The sequence below is a fragment of the Tribolium madens genome, unplaced genomic scaffold (genome assembly GCF_015345945.1).
Source record: "Tribolium madens isolate multiple individuals breed KSU strain unplaced genomic scaffold, Tmad_KSU_1.1 Scaffold_11;HRSCAF=98;Tcas5.2_LG3b, whole genome shotgun sequence".
Classification (NCBI taxonomy): Eukaryota; Metazoa; Arthropoda; class Insecta; order Coleoptera; family Tenebrionidae; genus Tribolium; species Tribolium madens.
The window spans coordinates 8,851,534-8,861,879 of NW_025400975.1; the positions used below are offsets into that span (position 1 = coordinate 8,851,534).

At 26.5% G+C, this 10,346-nt stretch overlaps 1 protein-coding gene across 1 annotated transcript in view; it reads left to right on the forward strand.

Moving 5' to 3' along the window:
• The window catches only part of LOC123005275 (insulin-like growth factor-binding protein 7), a 32,877-nt gene extending 24,013 nt beyond the window's left edge, over positions 1-8,864 (forward strand). Inside the window, exon 3 of the mRNA XM_044398958.1 lies at positions 8,530-8,864. The gene's annotated coding sequence lies outside the window, so the exon portion shown is untranslated. The remainder of the gene's footprint in view (positions 1-8,529) is intronic.
• Positions 8,865-10,346: the final 1,482 nt, after the last annotated feature.

The window sequence follows — 10,346 nt, forward strand, 5'->3', positions numbered from 1 at the left end:
TTTATTTATTTAAACATATTTTAACACCTTTATCCACTGTTTATTCAACAATCCAAGTTGTACATAACGCCTTTAGCATTTGGTAATTTCATTCCTAATTGAAACCAACACTTAAAAGTCTTTTTCAATAAAAGAATATTGCGGAAAAAATTGTTTTAACAGAAAATACCAGTTTTTTTTAAAATTTTACATAACACTTTATCTACTCACCCCTTTAATTAATATTGAATGTTAAATATCTTTTCATCTATCAATTCTAGACATTAAAAGTTAATTTTTTTAGATAGACAATTTATCAATCTATTAGATGCAAAAATAAAAATTAGGGTGTTCCATTAAAATTTTTTAAGGTATTTAACTTTTAACAAACTTCTTAATTTTTTTATCTTTACAAATGCAAAACACTAAAAAATTGCTACAGCTTTAAATTCTATACTTTCTTTTTTGCAGAAGTAAGAAAAAATTTGTTCTAGCTGTCTTAGTTTTTGTGTAATAAATTTTTAAAAAGTGGATGTTTCCGTCAAAAAAACGGCTTATTTCTAAAACCAAGCAAAATAAAATAATAAAAGTTTAGCGTAACAACAAAAAGCTACATCCAAAAATGCAAAGAAACAAAAAAAAATGTTTTTTTTTATTTCACCATTTAAAGGACTTTTTCAACTCGCTGGGACCCCCTGTATAACAAAATTTTGCCTTTTTTGGAAGCTGATTGTACTTGGTTACGGGGATGGAGTTGAAAGAAGAACGAAACAAATTTAATCTTTAGTCTGCCAAGTTTTGAACAAAACACTTTCAATAAATTTCATGAGTTAATACTGAAAGGCTTTTTATTACACGAACTTTGATTACCGTCCAGAGTACGAGCGTAATTAGGTTTCTGAAATATTACAAAATTTTAAGAAAGATATCAAAGCCTTTAAATGCATTAATTTCTCTATCAAAGTAGCAGAAAGTAAAAAGAATTTGGTTGCACTTGCAACTTTTCACAGAGCGGAAATTGAAATTAAACGAGTTTTCAACATCTTTAAAGCACTTTTCAATTTTTATTTTCAGTAGCTTTGCTCACTTAAGCACATAATACTTTTTGACAGTTGGTTCACAGCCTCTGACAATAAAAATCCCTCTTAGACGAAGCTTTGCATGTCTCCGGTAGAGACAGATTTATCAACTCTTCTATATTTGGAATACTAAAAATTTTTTTTCATCATCAATAATTTAAGTCTGAGTTATATTTTGAATGGATTGTAAAGTTATGTTTCTGGTCGTGTTTGCTTGAACGAAAATTGTATAATAAGATTAATGGAATTAGGGTTTACTAATTACGGTTAACTTAAAATTTAAAAAGCTTTGAAATATTTTTTTTTTCTTTTGGTTCAAAAATTATTAGCGACAGGAAACGGAAGGTAGACAGAAAGGAGGAAGTTGTGTCGGTTTTTTTACTTCGAAATAAAAATAAGGCCTCTTCTTGTTTACTCAAATTATAACGAACACTGATAAAATTAATTTGATATCTTGTTTAAAAATTTCTTTTACGGAAATGAGATTAAGAGAAAATCTTGTCAGTAACTTCTCGTTATTTGTTATTCTGTTTTCTGGCGGAGTCAGAGCAGATTATTTTTTTATCAAATTAGGAAAACATTTAAAATTTATTCGAAAAGTGTAGAACAAAGAACGACACTTGTGACATAAATTTAAAGCTAAAATATTTCGACAAGATGTAAAACGTTTGTGACAGCATTGATTCGTATCGTAAAGTGGCGTGGAGCACAATTTATTGCAAAGGCTCGCCTCAAGAAGCTGAAATAAATTTAGAAAACTAAAATGTCAATAAAAAAACGAATAAAAACCACAAGTTTGTAATGTAATGTAATTTTTTTGCATTTATGATACAATTAGACAGAAACTAAAAAAAAATAAATTCTAGTTTCTCTTTATTAAAATGTATTTTAAAATTTTTTGTTTCTATATTGCATAAATTAAACGAAAATCACATCAGTAGAGTAAAATATTTGTATTATCTCACTGCTTGTTAGGTAAAATATTTTCATGTCCAGTTTTTTTTTTAACTAAGAAAATCTCATTATTTTCAGAACGTAAAAATGGTAGTAATAAAGCGATCAGTAAATATATAATTCAATTTTGATCAGTATTTAATTAATTTTCAAAAACATAAAAAAATAAACATTTTTTACTACACATTTTTTTATTTTGTAAAAAATTTTAAAAATTAAGAATTATAAATTATACTCGAAATATCTACATGATCTTTAAGAAATAAGTGAATTATTTAAAATATAAATTTATTAAATCGTGAAATAGTCAAAAAAATTCTTTGTTGTTTTATTCAAATTTGAATACACTGTACGAAAAATATTGAACTAATTTCTTTATAAGACCCTATTTTTTACTGTTACCAGTTTCGTAAACAAGCTGGTATTCTCAGGACACACAATATATATTTTTTTCAATATAATAAACAAGAAATTTATTTCAAAGAAAGAAAGTTATTACGAGAGAATAAAACAAATAATTAACTAATTCTAGTATATAAACACTGCATAAGAAAACCAAATAAAAATGACATCAAATCAATACCAAAAAGGTATTTGTTCAAATTTTAAAATAAATGTCAAAAAAATTACATAATATAGACAAAAAAAAGACTAAGTAAAAAATTCGAATTTTTCGGTGAAAATTCACTGTTTTTTCTACATTTTTGGTAAACAAAACAAAAAACTTGATATTTCAGCCATTTTTTTCAGTAAAATTTATTTATTACAAGGTTTTGTCAAAATAAAGCGAAAAATTCTGAAAATCACAATTTTAATTAAAAAATGACGTTACTTTTGGATTTTCGATCGTTTAAAAACGTTTTCGTGTAAAAACCTGTGAATTTCGTAAAAGTGATCCAAAAATTAACTTTTTTACTTTCGAGAAATTTCATTCAAATCGAGCAAAAAATCACCCAATTAGGTCAAAAATCGACGTTATTTTTTACTTTCTCGAGTTTAAAACTCGATTTTTTTGCTTCAAATTTACCTTTTTCGCAAGATTTCGTTAAAGCGGTCTCAAAAATATTCTTATTTCAAAAAATTCAACTGAATTAACTCAAATTAAGTTATGTTTTGGCTTTTCTGTTATAAAATTCACTTCTTTGTCAAAAAAATTGAACAGTGAAACACGTTCTAGAGATAATAATTGAGTTTTTTTGGGTAAAATATCACTTTTTGCAAACATTTCCCTCAAACAGACTAAACAAATTACTAGTATTTGAGTACAGTTGGAGAAAAAATGTAATTTACTATTTATTAACGCGATCAGTAAATAATTCAATTTTGATCAGTATAAAATGATAAATGGTCAGTATTTAATTAATTTTTCACAGTAAAAAATTAAAAATGATTAGTATAATATAATATTTTGCACAGTAAAAATAATAAACGCTCAGTAACTTTAATCAATATTAGTAAAACAACATAAAATATAAAGAATTTTCAGTCTTGGTTACATAACAATGTATGGCCCCTGCGCAAGAATGGTACTTATTTTTATATTACTGAATATTTATTATTATTGGAGGGTGGTATATATATTAGTAAGGGCCCCTGAGCAAAAATAATTTTAGCAAGAACTGGAAACTGCGCACAAATGGTAATCACTCTAATCAGCGTACGCCACTCTTTGCACTGCTGTGCTCTTGATACCACAATTTTATTTTTGAACGCTTTGGGATATTCCGATTTTGCTCAGAAACATTGCTTTTCTAAATCTGTCAATATTAAATTAATTAGTTTGCTAGACATTCATTTATTTATTGTCTTTACTGTGCATTTATTATTCTACTGTGCATTTATTATTTTAACTGTACAGTGAATCTTTTTACTGTGTATTTATTAGTTTTGCTGTGTTTGTTATTTTACTGTGCATTTATTATTTTTACAGCATTTATTATTTTTACTGTGCATTTATTATTATTTTTACTGTGCATTTAATATTTTCACTGTACATTTATTATTTTTTCTGTGCATTTATCATTTTACTGTGCATTTATTATTTTACTGTGCATTTATTATTTTTACAGCATTTATTATTTTTACTGTGCATTTATTTTTTTACTGTGCATTTATTAGTTTTACCGTGTATTTATTATTTTACTGTGCGTTTATTATTTTCACTGTGGATTTATTATTTTTACTGTGCATTTTTCAGTTTTACTGTGCATTTATTATTTTACTGTGCATTTATTATTTTTACATCATTTATTATTTTTACTGTGCATTTATTTTTTTTACTGTGCATTTATTTTTTTACTGTGCATTTATTATTTTTACTGTGCGTTTATTATTATCACTGTACATTTATTATTTTTACTTAATTTTTTATTATTTTTTGTTGTTTAAATAATATACCGTGCATTTAATTTGTTTCCATTTAAAAAATAGTTAGATTTGTAATCTACAACGTAAATTTCTACTTCCTTACAGATAAATACTTGCAAGGTTTCTCTCGTCCTAATTATAAAATCGATGTTTAGCCTAGTTTGAAACGCAAAAGAAAGTTTTACGATAATTCAACAATAGAAACACTTAATTCAAATTGAAACTTATCGAATTCGTCTCAGCATTGCGATGTCAAGAGTGTATTCAGACATTTATATCGTAATACGAATGTTTTGCACGAGTCGCTTTTTGTGCAGATTGCTTCTTACTTTGCGATCTTTGAAGGGTGGGATTTCCACAGAGACATCGAACAGTTTCAAGAAAATCTCTTCTGATACAATTTTCTTAACTTGAATACAAGAAAATTAAAAAATAACAGCAAAGAACTTCGTTATCACATTTACATTAAATGCAAATAACGACTCGTTTGTGTTTAAGTTACTTTGTGCAAATAATAAGAAATTCTATGTCGACGAAATTTATTATCGCTTTAGAACTCTAAAACAATTTCACTTCCACGACAAAATCTTTTGTAAAACTCACTACAATACTTGTCACAAAGAACGCGCTAATGAGATGGTATTGTAACCGATAAAATAAACTTTTACTCATGATTTAGCTTGTTAATGTTAATTTTTTTATAATACAACATTCATGATAAAGAATCTTTTTTGAAGTGACATTGAATGGATTTCGTTTCAGTGATCACAGCTTTTATTCTCTTTCAATTTTCAATAAAAACTTTCGTCGCAGTGTCTGCAGAAGCAAGAATCGCACCGTTTAAGCTGAATGAATAAAAAAGCATTGCGTCCAGGTGGATTTCAATCCTTTTCCTACATAAAGCTAATTTTGTTCGATTTTGGCCCTTATCGAGGAAAGTTTTAAAGCGGAAAATTGAAACCATGACGGTGGAACAGACCATGTGGAAATAACTCCTCTGAAGAATTTACAAGTTTCGACAACAGGAAGTTTTAAAATTAGTGGAAATTTGTCTTTGCTACAGTAATTATGAACTGTCACGATGGACGTTTCAAGTTTTTCGCTTTTTGATTGCAAAGTTTCAAATAAAATACACAAACAAATTTACTAATTATTTGAAATTTTAGACTAGTTTAGAAAGCAACTATAAATAATGAAGTAAATCTAATTACAGTTTTAATTTTCTTAATTAAGGTCTGTTTTGATTAAAATTTGTTTCATTAAATTTCAATATTTTCTATTTAATAGAAATTTTAAATCACTAACAAAGTTTTTTTGACGTTATATACAAGCTGTTCCGGCTAAACCCCACATCAGAAATATTGAAAGTTCTAAAAGTAATATTTATCTAATTTTTTTTACTAAATTTTTTGAATTCGCATCTTCCTCTCCAAAAATCGGTAACTCTACAATTTTTAATTATTTTGAAATCGTATTTGGGCACATGAAAAAGAAAGGTTAGATCTTTTCTTTCGCATATTTATAATTGCAAAAATAATTTACAAACCTCCAAAATTTTATTTATTACAAACTTTTGGTTTTTTACTTTTTTATACTTTCTTATTCATTTTTTTATTGTTTTTTCTTCTTTAATTAAATTTTAGATTTTCTTTGGATATGTAAAAAAAAAACGTTATTGTTATCATTCCGAATTCAGTGCTTTTAATATTAACAAGTTTTGACATAAAAATGATTAAATTACATTTTATTATTTAAAAATTAAAAAAATTACCAAAATGTGGTTGAAATTTTTACTATTTGTGAGTGCCAAAGATAGTTTATCTGATACGACTAAACCCCACATTGGAAGTTTTGGGAGTGATTTATTTTTATCTAAAATTTGAATGAAAATATTTTTTAGGTGGCAACATGTTATTTCAAATAGAAAGTTATATTTTTATTGCGTTTTTGGATTACTCAAGTGATTTTGAGAGTTTTTATCAGACTTTTTCTAAACCTAAATTTAACTGTTTTTGAAATATTTACAGTTTTTTGATTTTTTTTAATTTGCGTCTTCTTCTCCAAAAATCGATAACTCTACCATTTTTAATTATTTTGAAATCGTATTTTGGTAGAGAAAAAGGAAAGGTTAGATCTTTTTATTCGTGTATTTATAATTGGAAAAATAATTAACAAACCTCCAAAATTTAAGGTTACGTTTGGGAAATTTCAAATACCCGTAAATATTTTTTTTCAAATGGAAAGCCCCAACTTTTTTTCACTAAATGAAAGAGAATTTAATTCTGCATCGACTGTATCAACATTCTCTATACCTAAATTTAATAATTTTCGAGTTATTTTGACTTTTTTTTACTATGGAAGAAATTCATTACTATCCCATGGTAGTTTTCGCATAGTTTCCCATGGAAATATTTCTCACTGAAAAAACGCCAAGTTTTTTTACAATTGTGTTATTCTTTTCGTAAATACAAATTAAATTTATTTGATTTAAATTTGAATAACATTGATATTCTATTTTTTTTATTATTTCTGTGACAATCTGTGCTAAAGTAAAACCATATTTTTTCTAAGGGAAATTATAAATGAAACCATAAGACACGAATTTCTAAAACCATAAATTGGAGTATAAAAATGTGAAAGTTAAAAAAATCTAAAAATTTTAAAAGTTAAGCATAAAATAACACAAATCAGTAAATAACATAAACTAATAAATACTAAGAAAAATGTAACACTTGGAAATCAAAACATAAAATATAAACTCTTTCAAAATACATTCAAAAAAACAATAATCAATAGAAATAAAAAAATTAAGGAAATAAAAGTTTTAAATTTCGTTTTTCTGAACGAAAATCGGCAATGATGAAAAATGTTACTAAAAAAAAAGTTAGCTATTTATGCAACAAGCTGCAAAATGAGCGTGTTTTACTAGACGTATGCAAAAAAACAGCTATTTTGAATCGTGTTTTAAGATTTTTTCCACTTTTTTTTCCCACACTTTTTAACAGTACCTAGTGATAAAATAATGTCATCTTTAAAATATTTTCATTGAGCAGAACCTAACCGATTATGGCTACACCTAATAAAAATTTTAGATAAATATCACTGTTAGAACTCCCGGAACACCCTGTACAAAATGTTAATATTCTTGAGCAAAGAAAATGTGAGAATTTTTTTCTGAAAGACCATTATGCTCTAAAAAATTGCATCTATTAAAGCTTTTATTAAAGCAATAATTTTATTCACTCGTTCGTGAGCAGGGTTAGATATTTGAACATATTCCTGCATTTGAATACTTGAAAACATGTTTAGATAAGAGAGGCTATTGTGCTCGTATGCATTTGTGATAAACCGATTTTGCAACACTTTGCAAACATAAATGATATTGATTTGAAATCTTGCAAACGCAGACGCTTTTCGCATTTATATAAAAATATTTTATTTTCTTTCCATTATTTTTTTTTAAATTCAAATTTTTTCATATATGCAAGGCTAATTTTTTTTAATTTTTAATCAACTATTTTAAGAAAGATTTGTTTGGTAATGATTTTAGGAATGAAAAATTTATTGTCAATTTTTTTCTTGAAATTTGCTTTTAATTTAGAAAAACCAAGTCAATGAGAACAATGCGTGGCCTAAAGCACAATATTATGAAAAAAATAAAATACGGGATTTATGAGTAAGAGTGGATTTCTTACTAACTTTTATTTTTAACTATACAAAAATGTTATGTTATAATAATAACGTATTTTTTTATATCTTTAAAATTTGAGCCTTATCCTCACGAGAAAATTGTCTTGTTGAAACGATAACTTAATGAGTTTCTTTTTTCTTTTTTCCTAAATTTTTCTCTTCCTAAACTCATTTACTTTTTATGTTAATCTCTCTTTTAATTCAATTTTTTATCTCATTTTTTATTGTTATTTTTCAATTTTTCTTTCTACAACATTTCTGCCATTTTATCATTTATTTAACTGTTTTGTTTGCTTTTGTTTTTTTTCTTTTTTTCTTATTCATATTGCTTTTATAGTTTTGGTATTGTTCCTTCCTTTCTATTTTTTGCTTATTTTTGTTGTTGTTTTTACTTAGCTATTATAATAATACTTAGCCATTCATTCTGTTTCATGCCTCACACTGAAATATTTTTTTTCAGTTTGTTGCAGCACGAAGCCCGTGATTGGAAAATACGAGTTCGAACAGTGAAAAATTCAATGGATGACTGAAGTTAAGAACTGCAAAACGAAAAGAAAATAAAAAGTGTATAGTGTAATTCAAGAGGAGGAAGTTTTCTGAAGGAGACATAAACGAAATGAAAATGAAAGAGACTATGGACTCAGTTTTAGTTTATTGCTACTTGTGACTGGCATTGTGTAAATTTGTGACAATACATTTAGTATTTAAAGCAAATCAAAATATTGTAAGTAAATTATTACATTTCGTAGCTTTGTGTTTGTCGATATGTAACCAATAAATTGTTTTATTTATTTATTCGGGCGTTTTACTCAATTCGATTCTATTCAAATATTGATTATAGTTCCGAAATCTGGCCAAACTAATTCAGTTTCAGGCAAAAGTTGAGTTTCAGCTAATTTCTAGTTCGATTTCAGAGCTGTTGAATCATTAAATTACCAAAATAATGACTTAATTTGAGCCCTAATAAAACTTTGTGTGGAAACTAGTACTTGTTTTAAACCGGTTAATAAAATTTCCGGGTTCCGGGTAAGCTCCTCAAATGAATTTTATGAGGAGTGGAAAAATCAATATTTGAAAATGTATGAAAAAATGAAAAATTAAATTAAGAGCCGTATTTTCCCCTTAGCTCGAATAAAACCCACATTAAATTAGATAAATAATAACAAGAAAACCAAAAAAATCTCGTGGGATTTAGAGTTCAATTTGCACTCGAGTTGTGAAAGCGGTTCTTTCGCCTCCTGAATCGCCAAAAAACCTCTTTTCAGCAGCAATTTTTGATCCTCGCTTTGGATGACCATCACCGCAAATAGGTTTCTCCTAATGTCTTAATTTTATTTAGTAAAAGCTTTTTACTGGGACAAGATTAATTTAGTCAAACATTCTTTGCAAATAATGCTTCTTTCAGGGGAAAACTCGTCAAGTCCCTTTGGTCTTAATGATAAATGGATGCCAGATAGCTAAATCAATCAACTAACGCTACTGACTCGAATGAATAGCTAATATCTGTTGAATAGTTTCAATTTACATGAAATAATAGTCATGAATAGTCAAATTCTACTCACTGCCAATGAAACAATTACTTGAATTTTGAAACTTGAATAGGAAAAATTTGGGATAAAGCACGTCTTTTGCTGCAGTGTTAATGAAGGAAATACCCTTCACGTTTGTCACGCTTACTTCATAAAGTGCTTGTTGTGAACAGCGAGAACTCATTTAGGAAGTATGTGTGTAATTACTAGAACCATTAGCTCCAACACTAAGATGCAGTCCTGTTAATTTATTCGGAAAGTTAAAAAGGACATAGGGTTAATTAAAAAAAATGTATAGGACATTGATAGATAGTGAATCATCTAAAATAATTTTCAACCATACAAATACAAACTTGTGTTTTTTTAAATGAAACATCATGTGTTTCTTGGTCTTCTAAAACAACGCTCAACTTTTATTAGTCGATTTTGCTTAGTCTTGAAATAAGACGTTTTTCTTGACTTTTTAAAAATTTATTGCACAAAAACTAAGACAGCTAGAACAATTTTTTTCTTACTTCTGCAAAGAAGAAAGTACAGAATTTAAAGCTGTAGCAATTTTTTAGTGTTTTGCATTTGTAAAGATTAATCAATTAACAAGTTTGTTAAAAAGTTCAGTAACTTAAAAAAATTAAATGAAACACCCTATTTTTAATTTTTGCACCTAATAGATTGATAAATTGTTTATCTAAAAATAAACTTTTAATGTCTAGAATTGATAAATGAAAAAATATTTAACATTCAATATTAA